Source organism: Lipotes vexillifer, unplaced genomic scaffold (genome assembly GCF_000442215.2).
Source record: "Lipotes vexillifer unplaced genomic scaffold, Lipotes_vexillifer_v1.1 scaffold591, whole genome shotgun sequence".
Taxonomy (NCBI): Eukaryota; Metazoa; Chordata; class Mammalia; order Artiodactyla; family Lipotidae; genus Lipotes; species Lipotes vexillifer.
In genome coordinates, this window is record NW_006791954.1 from 5,098,170 (window position 1) to 5,105,652 (window position 7,483).

The 7,483-nt window shown below is 41.4% G+C and overlaps 1 protein-coding gene across 4 annotated transcripts in view; it reads right to left on the reverse strand.

Annotated features, from left to right (window-relative positions):
- The window catches only part of LOC103086118 (keratin, type I cytoskeletal 12), a 31,554-nt gene that overhangs the window by 9,720 nt on the left and 14,351 nt on the right, over positions 1 to 7,483 (reverse strand). The gene's annotated exons all lie outside the window — the stretch shown is intronic.

The window sequence follows — 7,483 nt, forward strand, 5'->3', positions numbered from 1 at the left end:
TTCCCTACATCATGCCCACACTTTTGCAAATAGTCCTTTTATTAAACCCTTTTAGATTTCCCCTAATTCCAGTCTGTAAGCTGTTCCCTGCTCAGACTCTGCAGTATGGTAGGACTTGTGTAAAGTTTTTGTCCTCCAGGAAGTTAATAGGAAAATGAATAATTGCAATGCCATGGTTAATAAATACTTATCAAGGTGTAAGCTCTTTGAAGGTAGAGACCCCATATTATTCACGTTTCTTTCTTGATACTTAGCATCGTGCTAGGTGTAAGCAGGTGCTTACCAGTGTGGAGGTAAAAGTGGACATATGTATAATGGGTGGGAGAGTGGAGATGGAATTGAGCAACCGTTCCAGGATGCTCCAGGTAGCCTTCACAGTGTAGCTACTCATGGCAGTCATAACAGACTGTTTGCCTTAAACAAAGGAATTTACTGGAAGAATATCAATGGCTTCTAGAATCAAAGGAAGCCAGGAGAACAGGTCTGGAAGAACTTGGGTGCTCTGTACGGCTAGTTTTCCGAAACCACAACAAAAGTCACACATTTAATATGAGTGGGGCATCCTCATGAACAGCCCTTGGCTTTGGTTTCTTTAAGGTGTATTGACACAGGTTTCTGGATACATGTTGTATTCACTCTATGGAAACTTTCTGGGCTTCTTTCTTCCAATCTTCCTCTCAGAAAACCTGCTCACTGCTGCAGTTAAGGTAGGAAGAAAGAAGATCTTAGGTGTGATCAGGTAATAGAATAAGAGGAGATCTAATCCTCCATGACACCCTATGTCTTGGGACTACAGAAACCAGCTCAGCTCTCTCTCCCTGGCCTCTTCACTAAATGAAAGGCAGGGTAATGAGGGCAGTAGGTGAGAACAATAGTTAGGTTACAAGAGTCAGCAGGAGTTAAGTAACAACGGCAGATGAGTTCTTCCCCTGAAGAGCCAAGCATGCGTGCAGCGGTGGGGCTGCTTTTGCTGAGTGTGAGAGAGGGTATTTCCCCATCTCTGGGGAGGAATAGAAGAAGCAGAACCTACTGAAGTTTCCATCATTGAATCTGGACCTTCGTTTTGCTTCCCTCTTCCTCTCCCACCTCCCTTAGTAACCCTGTGCTCTGAAGTTGCTCCCCAGTACCCTAGAGCTGCATCCCAGTTGAGTTTGTCCTCCCCTGATAGGTTCCATTTCCCTAACTTCTCCTTCCCTTCTGAAACTTTTCAGCTTGTGTGGGAACAGGTGTTAAGAAGATAACTATCTGGTTAGTCTAATTCATACTAAAGTGCTACTTACCAACAAAGGTGGGTAGGGGTGGAGAAGTGTCACCAAAACTATTTACATTAAAAATGTACCTTTTATCTAAGTGAAATTTCAGGCAGTGTGATGATGAAAATTTTGGAGAAAAGACTTTTCCGTATTCTTTCAATAAATACAATTTGACTATTAGATCAGCTGAATCAGGAAAGAGGGTAACAAGGTTTTTTGTTTGTTTTTGTCTGTAGGTCTTTTTTCCTCACCTGGAAGGAAGGGGAAGTGCCCTGGCTCCGCTTTCCCCACTTTTGTGCATTGACCATGTTTTATATACCAGAAATTTTACATGGGTCCTGAAGATGCAAAGATAGGTAAGATGTGGTCTTTGCTCTAAAAGAAGCCATATCTTGGGGGCAGAGGGTAGGGGGTAATACAAAAATAATTGCAAAATAGGATGAAAAGTTTAATACAGATTTATATAAAACATATGAAGCACCCCAAAAAGAGAAACCAGCCTCTGGAGGACTTAGGGAAATTCATTTGAATGGTGTCTTAAAAAAATGAGTGGGGAAAAAATTTTTCTAGGTAGAGGGACCAGCATATATAAAGGAGGTGTAAACATGCATGACATATTTGAACAACTGTGAAAAGTTTGGTTTGGCTAGGGCATAAAATTTGTATGAGTGAGTGCCAAGAGATAAGCCTGGAAAAATAGGTTGGGAGCAGATGGGGAAGGATCTTTAATGTCATTCTAAGGAATTTGGACTTGGTCCCATAGTCAGGGGGTGGACCATTGAAGGTTGCTAAGCAGCGGATGAACATACTCTTAATTTTTAGAAAGATAACATTATTGGCAGTGTACTATATGGACTGGAGGGAAACTGGAGGCAGGAAGATGAGAAAGGAGAATTTGCAAGGGTCTGTGGGGAGTGTAAGAAACAATGACAACTTCAAGAAAGTTGCAGTGGGGTGGTAAGAAGGGGAAGTTAGAAGATAGAAATGGTGGCATTTGACTATTGACTAGTTACAGGTTGATGAAGGAGAGGGAGGAAACCTTAAATGACAAGAGGCCTCCAGTTTTGGACTGTGGGGAGCGCCATTAACTAATATGGGAAAGCAAAGGAGGAGCAGGTTTTGTAGGAAAGATAATGAGTCCAGGATAACAAAGATTAGGGATAAAGCACCTGTCAACACCCAGGTATAGATAGTCCATAGGCATTTGCAATGTGAGTTCTGGGATTCAGAAACTGTGGCTAGATTTGGAAGTTTTAGTGGCAAAGAGCAACTGAGGAATGGGATGAGATTTCCCAGGGAGAATGGGTAGAGAGGAGGACCAAGAATAAAACCTCGAGGAACTGTAACACTTAAGGAGAAACAAAAGAGATTGAAAGGTAACAAAGAAAAAAAGAGAAAACCAAGAGACAGAAGTTTCAAGAAAGCCAAGGAGAGGAAGAGGAGAATTTCAAGAAGATGGAGTGGTCAACAACGTCAAAGATATCGATGGTTCAGAGATGTCAAGTAGGACGAGGGCTTTCGATATGGCTGTTATGGCTTCTGGAAAGACCGTATAAGTACTGGGGAGTGAGTTCTCTCAAAGCTACTAACTAAAATACATACAGATTCTCAGTCTTTATAGTTTGTGAATTATATAACATGACATGAATTTGCACAGATTAAAGGAAAATTTTAATTTCCTTTAAAGGAAATTGATATAAGAATTTAGGAGAGAGCTTAAGGCTTAGGGATCATCAATATTGAGGTGATAGTCAAAGTCTTGAGAACAACTGGATTTTTAATGTAGAGAAGAGCAGAAGATTAAGACTGGAAGTTGAGGAAACCCTCAGAATTAGGCTTAGCACAGAGGAAAAGCAAGTACTTGGTAAAGGGAGTGAATAGGAGTCATCTGGAAGGCTGGAAAAGCCTTAGGGAATCACAGCATGGATTGAAGCATGGGTGACTCACCTGGTGGAGCCTACAGAACCTCCTAGAAGTTCTTCCAGGTCTTGAGTTTCAACTTTTGCAGAGAGATCAAGGAAAATTGAGGTCTAGAAAAATGTCCATGATATTGGCCACAAGATCCTTGAAGATCTGAAAGCAAGAATTTTCTGGACAGTTTAGGCCCAGAAGCCAAACCATCTGTCACTAGGGAAGGAGAGGATGGTGATGGAATGACGCCATCTGTGTCTTGTATTGCTACAGCATCCCACGTGGGCGTAAAAGACAAAAGGATGGTGAAGAGGGAAGCAAGGGTGGAGTGAATACAAGATTGTTGGATGTAGAATGCACTTGGAAACAGAAGCAAGTAGAATTTTGGAGCTCCTTAGAGCTTCTGGGAAACAAAAAAACAAACAAACAAAAAAGGAGAAAATTTAGGGAGCCAAGAAGTGAGATAGCTGTTAGATACTTGGAAAGAAAGAGTAATCAGAAATAATAGTGATCCAAGAGAGAGTGAAGGCTCAGTGATGTAGGAAACCACCTGTTGGATGACTAATTTAACCTTTATCATAGGGAACTTTTCATAAGGAACAGATATGTGGTATCATTTAAAAAATGACTGAAAAAATTCTGTAGTTGTTAGAAGTCATTGTGGTGAGAGGGCATTGATTTGGAAGGTGTGTATCATTCTCCCTTGTACTTTTAGAATGATAGACTTCATTTCCTTGTACCGTGAACTCAGGGGCTGCCCTGTGATACTTGAAAGAGGTGGCTACAGCTATAAATATGGATGTGACATTAAGGTATCCCCATGAACTTGGGAGAAAAGGAAAATATAGTTGCCTTCCTAACGGAACTAATAAAACCAAAATATAATCTATCTCCTGGAGTCAACACCTGGGTAAGGAGTGTGGTCATCAGGGAATATCAAAAGGGGAATTCAGAGAAGGTGCCTTTGGCTTCATCTTAGGCAGAGAGATGCTAAATTTGGGCACCTGGACAATCCAGCCACTAGAGAGGAATTGCCTAGTGTGGGGCAAAGATGTTTCACCTGGGCTCAGTAAGATCTGGGGGAAGTTTTCCTCAAACCTCTGCTTGAATCTGTGCTTATGCAGCAACTTTATGATCCCTAATTCATGCTACAAAGTACACCTTTAGCAGGAAAGTGAGTGATCAGGAAAGAACATCTTTCTGACGTTTATCTTGAACATCTGGAAAGAAATGTCCCTTATTGTTAATTAATAAACTGGAATTCTAATCTATACATTAGTATTGTATGCATACAATCATTGTCAGTCTGTCATCAAGTGCCAGGTCACCTTTGGGTATGCTGGTAAAGTCAAGTTTCTGGACATGAAAGGCTGAGAGGAACCGATTCTAGGCTGTAGAAAGTTTTTCAAAGTCATTCTAATCTATATTTTTAAAAAACCCTCTTGATAATCAGTCTTGTGGGCAGCCTTCTGTCTGCCTCATGTATTCCCATATCCTCCATTAGGAATACCATCAGTAAGCATTACTTTCAACATTTAGTTGGTGAAGAATATAGAGCTTGTATAGGCTCAAGAACTGATGATGAAAAATAGTTTTAGGAAATGTGTAGATTAGAGATGACAAGCACAAAGCGTGCTTGCTACCACTCTTCTGTCCTGTATTCGTGGCAGACATTACTAATTGGTAGTAACACTCTGTGCTGCTGAGCCTAGACTGACTCTAGGACTTTTTTTTTTTTTTGCCGTAGGTGGGCCTCTCACTGTCGTGACCTCTCCCGCTGCGGAGCACAGGCTCCGGACACGCAGGCTCAGCGGCCATGGCTCACGGGCTCAGCTGCTCCGCGGCATGCGGGATCCTGCCGGACCGGAGCACGAACCCGTGTCCCCTGCATTGGCAGGCGGACTCTCAACCACTGCGCCACCAGGGAAGCCCATCTAGGACTTTTCTTAATGACGTTAATGCAGGAAGTCACAACCGGTGGCCTAGACTGGATCCTTGTGAGGTAAAACTCTGCCCTGTGTAGTTTAGATGGGTTGTTAGGGATTCTGGCCATCAAAATTACAGAAGTCATCTGGAAAGGACCTAAAGGATGGTTTTATCTTTTGAGTTTTTGAACTGCTCTAATTACTAAAATGTTTGTCTTTATATTGAACTGAAATCTGCGCACAATATAGCTTGCATTTTGCCACATGGAACTTAGCTTTGGAGTCTTTTAGGTATTTGAAGAGGGCTACTTTGTCCTTCTAAACCTTTTATTTTCTAAGCAAAAGGGTCACCAGTTTATTCAGTTGTTCCTTAGATGACACTTCTGTTATCACCTAGGCTGCCATAACTTGGATCACTTCCAAATTTGCAGGATTTATCTGGCCTCTTTTTTTTCTGTCTCTAGTATTCGTTCAAGGAATATATATATATATATTTACTCATTTAAGCAATGCGTGCTAACTGTGTTTTATTCCACTGCATCACCCTCCAGCATAATATTACTTCTGGAGATATAATGCAGTGCAGAGTTTCTTGTTTTCCTATTAAATCTATAGAAATTATTTAAACTTAATAACTAATCATTAGTAACAAAATTCTCCTCTTCTCTTGGTTTCAGGGCTTGCTTTCAGAATGGCTCAGGTGCCTTGAACATATTTTAATAGAAACTTGTTTTAGTCAATTTTTGGGTTCACCCTCTTTTCTTGGGTGTGGGACCAAAGGCTTGTCCCTCAGACATTTTTGATTGTGGTGTTGATTAACTAGTTGGCTCCTAAGCTATAATTACCTTCCTCCTTCAACTAAAATTACATTTTTATATTACAACATGAGCTGTTGCAAAATCGAATAATACACATTGGATCTTTATTTCCCTCTAAGCAACTTTCCCTGACAATAGATGCTTTTTTCTTCTGCATTGTTAGGTGCTGAGGAGGACATTCTTCCTGATAAAGATCCATCAGTGGGCACTTTGCAGTATTGCTTTTTTCTGTTTTCCTGTGTCCTCACTTGCTGTTATATAGTGATTAAAATACACTGTATTATTATTTCCAGCTTAGAGAATTTCGAGAGACTCATGAACTACAGCCATACTGATATGACAGCATAACTGGTGCCAATGAAATATTCAATCAACATATGCTTTTGTTTTAAACTGTGCCAAATGATGGGCTTGGTTAATAGTTGTTTTTCTTTTTTTTGTGGTACGTGGGCCTCTCACTGTTGTGGCCTCTCCCGTTGCGGAGCACAGGCTCCGGACACGCAGGCTCAGCGGCCATGGCCCACGGGCCCAGCCGCTCCGCGGCATGTGGGATCTTCCCGGACCGGGACACAAACCCGTGTGCCCTGCATCAGCAGGCAGACTCTCCACCACTGTGCCACCAGGGAAGCCCTGATTAATAGTTTTAACTGGATTTTATCTAATACTTTCCCACGAATTTTTCAATCATTTTGACAATGTGTAAACTGAGTGTGATGTTTCCAAGCAGCAGTTCAACCAACATGTATTTGGCATACCTACATTCTGCCAGACCCTGCATTAGTGCTGGGAATTTATTTCTGGTTGGCCAAAAATACATGGTCCAGCCTTTGAAGAGGAATCAGGCACATCAACTCATCTAAAAATAAAGTTCAGACCACCATGGTCAAAGAACATAGGGTTCTCAGAGGAAGGCCTCTTAGTCTTGTGGGAAAGCATCCCAGGGGAGTTGTTCTTTGCTCCTGTTTCTGCCTACCCACTTCCACTTAACACCACACGTGGAGATTTTATGTACTCATCTAGGCTCTGCTCAAATGCTGCTTCCGCCAAAAGAGTGGCCCTGGTCCTCATGCCCCAGCCCTGTGTATTCTCTCCCTTTTCCAACCTTCTCTGGTCCCTCATCTGCACTTTCTCTCATAGGTACGTCTCTTTATACCTCAAGGTAAGTTTATTTGCATATACGTGTATGTTTGCGCACTGTTGTTTCCGTAATGCCCAATAAATATTAGTTTGATTGAAAGAAAAGACTATTTTAGATAGAACACCTTGGTTAAATAAGGGGGAAAAAGTTCTATTTTGGTCTAGATTGCCAGGAGTATTAAGATTTTAGACTTAATTTTTTTTTTCCGTGGAAAGCCAGTCTTCTATCAGTTGGTTCAAGAGAACTGCTTTGTATCCATAGTTAGTTGATGGCCTGTGCACAAACCACACTCTAATGATGAATACGAGGATTCTGAGGTTGCTTCCACAAATAAACATTAACGGACACATTTTTTTTCCTTATAAAGACTTCACAGAAATCAAGTTACTCTATTTTGTGAAAACAACTCCTAGTACTCTTTAGATAGATGGGAAAGAG